This window comes from Staurois parvus, unplaced genomic scaffold (assembly GCF_062004578.1).
Source record: "Staurois parvus isolate SC_StPar_1 unplaced genomic scaffold, SC_StPar_1.0 ptg000782l, whole genome shotgun sequence".
Lineage (NCBI taxonomy): Eukaryota > Metazoa > Chordata > Amphibia > Anura > Ranidae > Staurois > Staurois parvus.
In genome coordinates, this window is record NW_028318578.1 from 205,001 (window position 1) to 217,140 (window position 12,140).

A 12,140-nucleotide genomic window follows, 5' to 3' on the forward strand; every position below is an offset into this window, starting at 1 on the left:
CCAGACCCAAGGGGTTTAGTATGGATGGGAGAGGAGACCCCTTGTCGTATTTTTTTTAATTTTTTAATTGTTGGGCAATGCATTGGTTATTACATTCAGCTGTCAGTAGGGAACCCCACTGACAGCTGAAAGATGAATGAGCCCGGGTGCACACTGACACGGTGCGGGCATGTGAACCACTGCGGGCGTGTATGTTAACAACACCCCGAAATTGGTCTGCAAAATGTGGTGTGACGTGCAGAATTGGATCGTACGGGTGTGAATACCCATTTAATCTGATTCTAGTGTGGACCCAAAAAAAGGGGTCTTGCATGTTTTTGGTGTGGATACGGTGCGATTTGAGCCATATATAATGTAAGGCTCAAATTGGACCACACAGAATTCACATGCAATTTGCACAGGAAATGCGGTGCGGTTCCTGTGCGAATCACATGCGACGTACTGCACCGCACCGCATTAATTTGAACCCAGGCTTACTGTCTCATTACTAAAATACCTCATGACTTCATCATAGAGCTCAGGCCGGATTTTAGTAATTGAGCAGGATCTGACAACATACTCGGATGCAGGAAGATACTGCGCAGTAAATTGTCCCTGTTCGAAGTTCACGGTCGAACAGGGAGGTTCAAGCATTCGACCGTGAGTCCGTGTTCAGCCCATCACTACTGAATGGTATCATTATGTCATGCACTTTCGGAAACCTGATGTTTTACTGCATTTCAAAATGTCCTCATTTATTGTATAATTTATTTGTAACCTCCGCAACTGTTCATCAATAAACTATATGTTTTCAATTAGAAAAACGGCCAGCTTGGACTTTTGGTCTGCAGGTTCCATGCTCCTATGATTTCCTTGCTTTTGGAGACCTGTTGCTTTGTTACATTTTGTTATGTCATCATTTATTGTACGACTTCTTTTTTTTTGGAACTTCCACAACTGTTCATCAATAAACAAAACATTTTCAATAAAAAAAAGGCCAGCTTGGCCAGCTTGGACTTTTGGTCTGCAGGTTCCATGCTCCTATGATTTCCTTGCTTTTGGAGACCTGTTGCTTTATTACTTTTCATTATGTCATCATTTATTGTATGACTTCTTTTTTTTTTTGGAACTTCCACAACTGTTCATCAATAAACTACACATTTTCAATAAAAGAGAATGGCCAGCTTGGCCAGCTTGGACTTTTGGTCTGCAGGTTTCATGTGCCTATGATTTCCTTGCTTTTGGAGACCTTTTGCTTTGTTACATTTTGTTATGTCATCATTTATTTATTTATTTTATGACTTCTTTTTTTTGTAACGTGCAACTGTTCATCAATAAACTACACGTTTTCAATGAAAAAAAAAATCCAACCCACTAAAACTACTGAACTACCTTACCTTGGACATAGTTGTAGTTTTCATAGACGTGAGCTATATTTGCATTATCGGTAGCATTTTTCAGAGTGTGAGCGAGTTAAAGGATAAGACGTAGTCGGCAGGATTTGAACCTGCGCGGGGAGACCCCAATGGATTTCTAGTCCATCGCCTTAACCACTCGGCCACGACTACCTTGTGATGGGAGTATATGGTATAAATATCAAATATCAGTAAACAAGAGTGTAGGCAACCGCAGTCCCTCAGCTACTGAAAACCTCTCCTACCCCAGTATAGAGTAAGATGCAATACATTGCCAAAAGTATTGGACCGCCTGCCTTTCCATGCACATGAACTTTAATGGCATTCCAGTCTTAGTACGTAGCGTTCAATATTGAGTTGGTCCCGCCCCTTTGCAGTTATAACAGCTTCAACTCTTCTGGGAAGGCCGTCCACAAGGTTTAGGAAGGTGTCTATGGGAAGGTTGGACCATTCTTCCAGAAGCACATTTGTCAGGTCAGGCACTGATGTCGGGGAGAAGGCATGGCTCACAGTCTCCGCTCTAATTCATCCCAAAGGTGTTATAGGGGGTTGAGGTCAGGACTCTGTGCAGGCCAGTCAAGTTCCTCCACTCCAGACTCACTCCTCCATGTCTTTATGGACCTTGCTTTGTGCACTGGTGTGCAGTCATGTTGGAACAAGAAGGGACCATCCCCAAACTCTTCCCACAAAGTTGGGAGCATGAAATGTCTTGGTATACTAACACCTTAAGAGTTCCCTTCACTGGAACTAGGGGGCCAACCCAACCCCTTAAAAACAACCCCACACAATAATCCCCCTCCACCAAACTTTACACATGGCAAAATGCAGTCAGGCAAGTACCATTCACCTGGCAACAACCAAACCCAGACATGTCCATCGGATTTCCAGACAGAGAAGCGTGATTGGTCACTCCAGAGAACACGTCTCCACTGCTCTGGAGTCCAGTGGCGGCATGCTTTACACCACTGCATCCGATGCTTTGCATTGCACTTGGTGATGTAAGGCTTGGATGCAGCTGCTCGGCCACGGAAACCCATTCCATGAAGCTCTCTACGCACTGTTGTTGTGCTAATCTAAAGGCCACACCAAGTTTGGAGGTCTTTAGCTATTGACTCTGCAGACAGTTGGCGACTTCTGCGCACTTCAGCATGCGCTGACCCCGCTCTGTCATCTTACGTGGCCTACCACTTGGTCACGGATGGACTTATTGCACAGGTGACAACCTATCATGGGACCACGCTTGGAGTCACTGAGCTCCTGAGAGCGACCCATTCTTTCACAAATGTTTGTAGAAGCAGTCTGCATGCCTAGGGGCTTGACTGTATACACCTGTGGCCATGGAGGTGATTGGAACACCTGAATCACATGATTTGGAGGGCGGGGCCAATACTTTTGGCAATATAGCGTATGTATTAAAAACAGCATTTGAAAGTTAGATCCAAAGTTAATTACAAAACATCCTTTCAAGGAAATCTTTCAGCTGTTCAGTAAAGTGCATTCGTTGTGTAACTATCTGCTTTGAATTCACAATGAAACTGAACCCTCCAGAATATCCAGTCTCAAAATAAAGGAACTACTTGCAGCATTACTGTAAACTTGCCGAATCATGTTTGACGTCTTGGTGGCAGATTTGCCTAGTGTCAAGCAGAATGTCACGTTGCTCTTTGTTCCTAACTTTCTGTCCATGACAAAATATTAAACGTGGTCACACACGTGGTCAGAATAGCAACAGTTATGTACACAGTGATGTAACTCATGCAACTCATCCTTCTTTTTTCTCCAAAGATGACGAGTGAAGTTTAGACCAAAAAGTTCTACTTTGGTCTCATCTGACCACATGACTTTCTCCCATGCTTCCTCTGGATCATCCAGATGGTCATTGGCAAACGTCAGACGGGCCTGGACATGTGATGACTTGAGCAGGAGAACCTTCCGTGCAATGCATGATTTGAAGCCATGACGGCGTAGTGTTCTACCGACAGTGACCTTTGAAACTGTGGTCCCAGCTCTCTTCATGTCATTGACCAGCTCCTCCCTTGTAGTTCTGGACTGATTCCTCACCTTTCTTATCATCAGTGATACCCCACGAGGTGAGATCTTGCATGGAGCCCCAGTCTGAGGGAGACTGACAGTCGTCTTTAGCCTCTTCCATTTTCTAACAATTGCTCCAACAGTTGATCTATTTTCCACCAAGCTGCTTGGTAATTGCCCCGTAGCCCTTTCCAGCCTTGTGGAGGTCCACAATTTTGTCTCTGGTGTCTTATGACAGCTCTTTGGTTTGCCCATGGTAGTAGTTAGTGTCTGACTGACTGTGGGGTGGACAGGTGTCTTTAAAGAGCTCAGACAGGTGCTACTAAGTTAGATTAATGAGTGGAGTAGAGGTGGACTATTTAAAGGCACAGTAACAGGTCTTTGAGAGCCAGAATTCTTGCTGTTTCTTAGGTGTCCAAATACGTATGTTTAGTAGTGCAAGACAAATAAATTCTTTAAAAATCATACAATGTGATTTCCTGAATTTTTTTTTTAATTCTGTCTCTCAGAGTGGGAATGCACCTACAATGTGAATTTCAGACCCCTCCATGATTTCTAAGTGGGAGAACTTGCAAAATCCCAGGGTGTTCAAATACTTCTGTTCCTCACTGTATTTAAAAATATATTTTTAAAAAATATATTCTTCATCTTTTTTTTTTTACAGATAAAAAAGTCATTATAACTGCTTGTAAATACATTCCAAAAATGTAGATTACATGTATTTTCAAAGACATATATTTGAAAATGTAATTTTTTAAAATATTCTTCATATATTTTTAATATATAAAAAAACACATCTCAGCATACACTTTATATATTTTGAAATATATTGAATACGGCCAAAATTGTAGTATTTCAAATATATGGCAATATATTTGGGAAGAATATTTTTAAAATATATTTAACATATATTTTTCTTCCACGTGGGCAGCACACATATGCATACTAGTCGTCTACAAGTCTTTATTTATCTAAGCTCACTGGTGCTCAGGACACTTTCATGTTCTCTCTTCTGTGCTGCCGAAAAGGCAGGACGCAAAAAAAAGGTGCAAGTGGCGTTTGCGTTGGGGACACCCTGATAGACCGGAACTAACGTGAGCTTAGTTAGTGTCTCAGACAAGCGGATGTTTTATTAGTTTTATGCTGACAAACCTGCTTGGACAGTTCCCGGGTGTTCTATTCCTGGATTTGCAAATGCGTACAACAAAAGCCTCTGTATTTACCTAAGTAGTTCAGGCAGTTTAACATATTTTGTTGGTTTCACTTGAAAGTGTTCCGCCTCCCTTTATTGCTCTCTGTCTATATACACCCGCATGGAAGAAAAATATATTTTTAACCACATGCCGCCCAGCCACTGTATAAATACATTCCCTGACAGCTCCAGGACACGCTGATCGGGACAGAAGAGTTTCTCTCTCCCGATCAGCGGTGTCCTGTGCAGTACACACCCCCGCCCCCTAGTAAAACACTCCCCTCCTACAGTTAACCCTTCCCTGAAAAATAAACTTAACCCCTTCCTCCCCAGTGCCATTAGTACAGTGTCGGTGTTTTTTTTTTTGCACTGATCACTGTATTGGTGTCACTGGGGATGTCAGTGATCCCAAGTCAGTTCCCCCTAATGTCAGAATGTCCGCCGCAGTCCCGCAGTCCCGCCATAAGTCGCTGATCGCTGCCATAAGTCCCTGATCGCCGCCATTATTAGTATAAAAAAACCCTAAAAATCCCAGTATCTTTCCCGCCATTTGTAAACGCTATAACTTTCACGTAAACCAATTAATTTACACGTATTGGGTTTTTTTTTTTTTAGCAAAGACATGTCGCAGAATACATTTTAGCAGAAATTTATGACTAAATTTTATTTTAAATTTTTTTTTACTGGACATGTTTTATAGCAAAAAGTCCAAAATATTGTTTTTTTCCCTCAAAACTGTCAGCCTTTTTTTTCTAGCGCAAAAAATAAAAACCGCACAGGCGATCAAATACCACCAAAAGAAAGCTCAATTTGTGGGAAAAAAAATTTAAATTTCATTTATGTACCGTATTGCATGACCGCGCAATTGTCCGTTAAAATAGCGCAGCGCTGTATAGCAAAAAATGGCGTAAATTGCAGTATCTATACCATAGTTTGTAGACGCTATAACTTCCACACAAAGCAATCAATATACACTTATTGGGATTTTTTTACCAAAAACATGGAGCAGAATACATTTTGGCCTAAATTTATAACCAACTTTGAGTTTACTATATATTTTTTATAGCTAAAATTAAAAAATATAGTTTTTCTTCAAAATTTTTGGCTTTTTTTTGTTTATAGCGTGAAAAATAAAAAGCGCACAGATGATCAAATACCACCGAAAGAAAGATCTAATTGTGTGAAAAAAAGGACCTAAATTTAGTTTGGGTGCAGCATTGCATGACCGCGCAATTATCAGTTGAATTAGTGCAGCGCCAAGTAGCAAAAAGAGGCGTGGTCATTAAGGGGGGTAAATCCTCAGGAGGGCAAGTGGTTAATATATTTTAAAAATATTCTTCCCAAATATATTGACATATATTTGACATACTACAATTTTGGCCATATTCAATATATTTAAAAAATATATATTTCAATATACCGTATTTGCCGGCGTATAAGACGACTTTTTGACCCTTGAAAATCTTCTCAAAAGTCGGGGGTCGTCTTATATGCCGGTACACATGTTAGGGGGGCTGCGGCATTAAGTACAGGGGTTTGCAGGGGCTGATGTCTCTTACCTGGATCCAGTCCCACGACGATCCGGTCCAGGAAGCGCGGCGTCTCCTTCAGTTCGGCCACTGGATGTTCGTGCGGCTGCTCGGCTCCGCCTCCTCACCGGTGATTGGCCGCCAGAACTGTAGCTCAGGAAAGGCACACAGGCGGCCAATCACCGGCGAGGGGGCGGAGCCGAGCGGCCCCGCGAAAATTGAGTGCCGGAGCAGCAGGTAAGTGTGCTGTGTAGAGGTGCTGCTGCAACCACATATGCTGGCTGCAGCAGCACCATACGAGAACAGGGTCAGCAAGTCTCAGTGGGAGGAATAGTGCCCCATCATTGGTGTCACTGATACCAATGATGGGGCACTATTCCTCCCACTGACACCAACGATGGGGCACTATTCCTCCCCCCCACTGACACCAATGATGGGGCACTATTCCTCCCACTGATACCAATGATGGGGCACCTATTTCCCCCACTGATACCAATGATGGGGCGCTATTCCTCCCACTGATACCAATGATGGGGCACTATTCCTGCCACTGATACCAATGATGGGGCACTATTCCTCCCACTGACACCAATGATGGAGCACTATTCCTCCACTGATACTAATGATAGGGCACTATTCCTCCCACTGATACCAATGATGGGGCACTATTCCTGCCACTAATGCCAATGATGGGGCACTATTCCTGCCACTAATACCAATGATGGGGCACTATTCCTCCCACTGACATCAATGATGGGGCACTATTCCTCCCACTGATACCAATGATGGGGCACTATTCCTCCCACTGATACCAATGATGGGGCACTATTCCTTCCACTGATACCAATGATGGGGCACTATTCCTCCCACTGACACCAATGATGGGGCACTATTCCTCCCACTGACATCAATGATGGGGCACTATTCCTCCACTGATACCAATGATGGGGCACTATTCCTCCCACTGGTGTGCATTGGAAGAGGGGTAGTCTTATACGGCGAGTATAGCCCAAACACTACATTTTAGCAGGAAAAGTAGGGGGGTCGTCTTATACGCCCAGTCGTCTTATACGCCGGCAAATACGGTACTGTATGCTAAAATATGTTTTTTTATATATTTAAATATATGAAAAATATTTTTTAAAAAAGATTTTCAAATAGATGTCTTTGAAAATACATTTAATCTACATTTTTGGAATGCATTTACAAGTATATGTAAAAATATATGAAAAATATTTTTAAAAATACGTTTTCAAATAGATGTCTTTAAAAATACGTTTAATCTACATTTGTGGAATGCATTTACAAATACATGTAAAAATATATGAAAAATATTTTTAAAATACATTTTCAAATAGATGTCTTTGAAAATACGTTTAATCTACATTTTTGGAATGCATTTACAAATATATGTAAAAATATATGAAAAATATTTTTAAAAATACATTTTCAAATAGATGTCTTTGAAAATACATTTAATCTACGTTTGTGGAACGCATTTACAAATATATGTAAAAATATATGAAAAATATTTTTAAAATACATTTTTAAATAGATGTTTTTGAAAATAGGTTTAATCTACATTTTTGGAATGCATTTACAAATACGTGTAAAAATGTATGAAAAATATTTTTAAAAATACATTTTCAAATAGATGTCTTTGAAAATAAGTTTAATCTACATTTGTGGAATGCATTTACAAATACATGTAAAAATATATGAAAAATGTTTTTAAAAATACATTTTCAAATAGATGTCTTTGAAAATTCATTTATCTCCATTTTTAGAATGCATTTATAAGTATATGTAAAAATATATGAAAAATATTTTTAAAAATATATTTTCAAATAGATGTCTTTGAAAATGCATTTTATCTACATTTGTGGAATGCATTTACAAATATATGTAAAAATATATTAAAAATATTTGAAAAATACATTTTCAAATAGATGTCTTTGAAAATACGTTTAATCTACATTTTTGGAATGTATTTACAAGTATATGTAAAAATATTTAAAAAAATACATTTTCAAATAGATGTCTTTGAAAAGACAGAAGAGGAGAATGGAGTGTATCCGGGTGCCAGATCACTTCCAAAAGAATGGGTAATATTTTAGTGCCACATCCTAATTATAGTCAAAAATTGTAGGGAAGGAACCGGGGGAAAGGTTGCAAATGGAGTTTAAAGGCACAGAAATTCCAAACACATATTAGTAAAATCATTTGTACTTTATTATGACAATAAGTCATGAAAAAACATCTTGCAGTTTAAAAGATCATAGTTATACTGTCCCTGCAGACAATATCCCACAGCCCACCATGTACCAGGAACACACTCAGGGGTGGACTGACAACCCCGGATAATTGGGGATCATGGGGCCCCTGTGTCCTTGCCCAAACTCAAAAAAGCATATGAAAAAGGTACCAGGGGCATCTCATGGGGCCCCCTACTGACCCCGGGCCCTCGGGCAGTGCCCAAGCTTCCAAATGGTCAGTCAGCCCCTGAACACACTAGAGATGAGGGATATAAAAACCACCAGATGGATCCTATGGAGGGGGTGAGAGACATTAAGCTGCAGGAAAATGGCCCAACATGTTTCGTGAAAATGACCGCTTCTTCAGGGGCTTAGTAGTAAAATCTAAAATAAATTTACATAAATTGAATATATGAAATTACAACATGTGAATACAAGAAAAAGGTAACATCATACATTAACATAATATGACTTACATATGAGATCAATATGCACCATGCAGCAGCAAAACCCTCCATGTATAAGGGATAAGCCTCCTCTGTATTCCCACAAGGCAAGGGGCCAATCAGAAAGCCAGATATGGGGGCTCAAAAAATGGTTGACAGTCCAACACCTCAATGGTCTAAAATCAACCAGTAGAGAAAAGAGAGACACAAATAGTATATACTAGGATTCAACCCAAAGAATCGCAATAGCACATGTCTATAGATATGAAAAAACTGAATATTATAAACTCGAAAAGCTACAATTTCTGGGGAAATTGTGTGAAGTGTTCTTGCCTGCACCAGTAGTCTACAACTGGAGTGGGCTGAGTAACTGGGTGGCGTGGGTGGAGCAGGGGCGGACTGACAACTCATGGGACCTCCGCGCAATAGGGGATCATGGGGCCCCTGTGTCCTTGCCCAAACTCAAAAAATCATATGAAAAAGATACCAGGGGCATCTCATGGGGCCCCGTACTGACCCCAGGCCCTCGGGCAGTGCCCGAGTTTCCAAATGGTCAGTCCGCCCTTGGGGTGGAGTAACTGTTGTGTGGTTGGAGTGGCTGGAGTAACTGTGAAAAGGTTGGACTGGGCAGAGTAACTTTATGGAGTGGGCAGAGTAACTGTGTGGAGTGTTTGGAGTGAGTAAAGATAGTAAACATTACACTAACCAATTGATTGATCAAATTTAAAAAGTGCACATGGCAAGCTTGATAGAGTGAGAATCACAAGACCCAGACCTACATTTTGATGCATAGTATGTCTCTGAAATATTAAAAATGACGGCACAGTCGCAGTTTAGAAATTGCCCTTAAAATTTGAGGTGGCTAGAGTGGAGTTTCAATGAATGTCAATAGATGGCATGAGTTGCAAACAAATGGTCATATTGCGAAAACTATCAGGACTATGGCTTAGCCGTGGACATTTTTAGTGGCAGCAGGGATAGCTGAACGCTTTGATAAAAGATAAGTGTAGGTGGGCTTGAAAATGAGGGTGTGATGGCAGTTTAGAAATCATGTCCTGATTTTTCAGCTCCCACTCTAGTTTTGAACATTTCGCCATTCATTCCTATGGGACCAATTTCACCACAAAAACAGCGATATTTCGTAAACCATTCGGTGAAACGTTCCACAAAGTAATAGCACACCAATCGGGAACAATCTGCACGTTTCGGTATATTACTGTCTATGTAGTGTAAAAACTGTGGGAGGAGTTAGGGTGGTAAATTTGGCTATAATAATAAGAATATATATGTGAGATAACAGGAAGTGGTCGCCATGCAAGAACACTTCATTAGGCCATCCCGCTAGTGATACTTATTTGTTGAGCATTACCTTTAACAGAAGTATTTGTGCCAAAGATCAAGTTTTTTTGTAGGAAAACGATTTTCTCCTCCTACTAAGCAACAGATGTAAAGAAAAAAAGGGGGGGTACCCTCAAATATTTAAAAGCTGAAAAAAGTGAAAAAATATCTCTGTTGGACAGATGGAAGCACCCCCTATTTGTTTATTTATTTCAGGTACTTATATAGCGCAGTCCATTTACGCAGCGCTTTACATATATATTGTACATTCACATCAGTCCCTAACCCTCAAGGGGTGTACATTACTATACAGTGGGGCAAAAAAGTATTTAGTCAGCCACCAATTGTGCAAGTTCTCCCACTTAAAAAGATGAGAGAGGCCTGTAATTGGCATCATAGGTAGACCTCAACTATGAGAGACAAAATGAGAAAAAAAATCAAGACAATCACATTGGCTGATCTGGAAAGAATTTATTTGCAAATTATGGTGGAAAATAAGTATTTGGTCACCTACAAAAAAAGCAAGATTTCTGGCTCTCACAGACCTGTACCTTCTTCTTTAAGAGGCTCCTCTGTCCTGCACTCATTACCTGTATCAATGGCACCTGTTTGAACTTGTTATCAGTATAAAAGACACCTGTCCACAACCTCAAACAGCCACACTCCAAACGTCACTATGCTGAAGATCAAAGAGCTGTCGAAGGACACCAGAAACAAAATTGTAGACCTGCACCAGGCTGGGAAGACTGAATCTGCAATAGGCAAGCAGCTTGGTGTGAACAAATCAACTGTGGGAGCAATAATTAGAAAATGGAAGACATACAAGACCACTGATAATCTCCCTCGATCTGGGGCTCCACGCAAGATCTCCCTCCGTGGGGTCAAAATGATCACTAGAACAGTAAGCAAAAATGCCAGGACCACATGGGGGGACCTAGTGAATGACCTGCAGAGAGCTGGGACCAACGTAACAAAGGCTACCATCAGTAACACACTACGCCACCAGGGACTCAGATCCTGCAGTGCCAGACAGGTCCCCCTGCTTAAACCAGTACATGTCCGGGCCTGTCTGAAGTTTGCTAGAGAGCATTTGGATGATCCAGAAGAGGATTGGGAGAATGTCATATGGTCAGATGAAACCAAAATAGAACTGTTTGGTAGAAACACAACTCGTCGTGTTTGGAGGAGAGAGAATGCTGAGTTGCATCCAAAGAACACCATACCTACTGTGAAGCATGGGGGTGTCAACATCATGCTTTGGGGCTGTTTTTCCGCAAAGGGACCAGGACGACTGATCCATGTACAGGACAGAATGAATGGGGCCATGTATCGTGAGATTTTGAGTGCAAACCTCCTTCCATCAGCAGGGGCATTAAAGATGAAACGTGGCTGGGTCTTCCAACATGACAATGATCCCAAACATACCGCCCAGGAAACGAAGGAGTGGCTTCGTAAGAAGCATTTCAAGGTCCTGGAGTGGCCTAGCCAGTCTCCAGACCTCAACCCCATAGAAAACCTTTGGAGGGAGTTGAAAGTCCGTGTTGCCCAGCGACAGCCCCAAAACATCACTGCTCTAGGGGAGATCTGCATGGAGGAATGGGCCAACATACCAGCAACAGTGTGTGCCAACCTTGTGAAGACTTACAGGAAACGTTTGACCTCTGTCATTGCCAACAAAGGATATATAACAAAGTATTGAGATGAACTTTTCATATTGACCAAATACTTATTTTCCACCATAATTTGCAAATAGAAAAAAAATCTAGACAATCACATTGGCTGATTTGGAAAGAATTTAATTTTGTCTCTCATAGTTGAGGTCTACTTATGATGCCAATTACAGGCCTCTCTCATCTTTTTAAGTGGGAGAACTTGCACAATTGGTGGCTGACTAAATACTTTTTTGCCACACTGTATATATCATTAGCACATGACAACTATCCAAAAAAGAAGGG

The 12,140-nt window shown here is 41.0% G+C and overlaps 1 non-coding gene across 1 annotated transcript; it reads right to left on the bottom strand.

Annotated features, from left to right (window-relative positions):
* Window positions 1-1,465: 1,465 nt before the first annotated feature.
* On the bottom strand, window positions 1,466-1,547 carry TRNAS-AGA (transfer RNA serine (anticodon AGA)). Its single transcript has one exon. It is a non-coding gene; the product is annotated as a tRNA-Ser (tRNA).
* Between the last annotated feature and the right edge of the window lie 10,593 nt (window positions 1,548-12,140).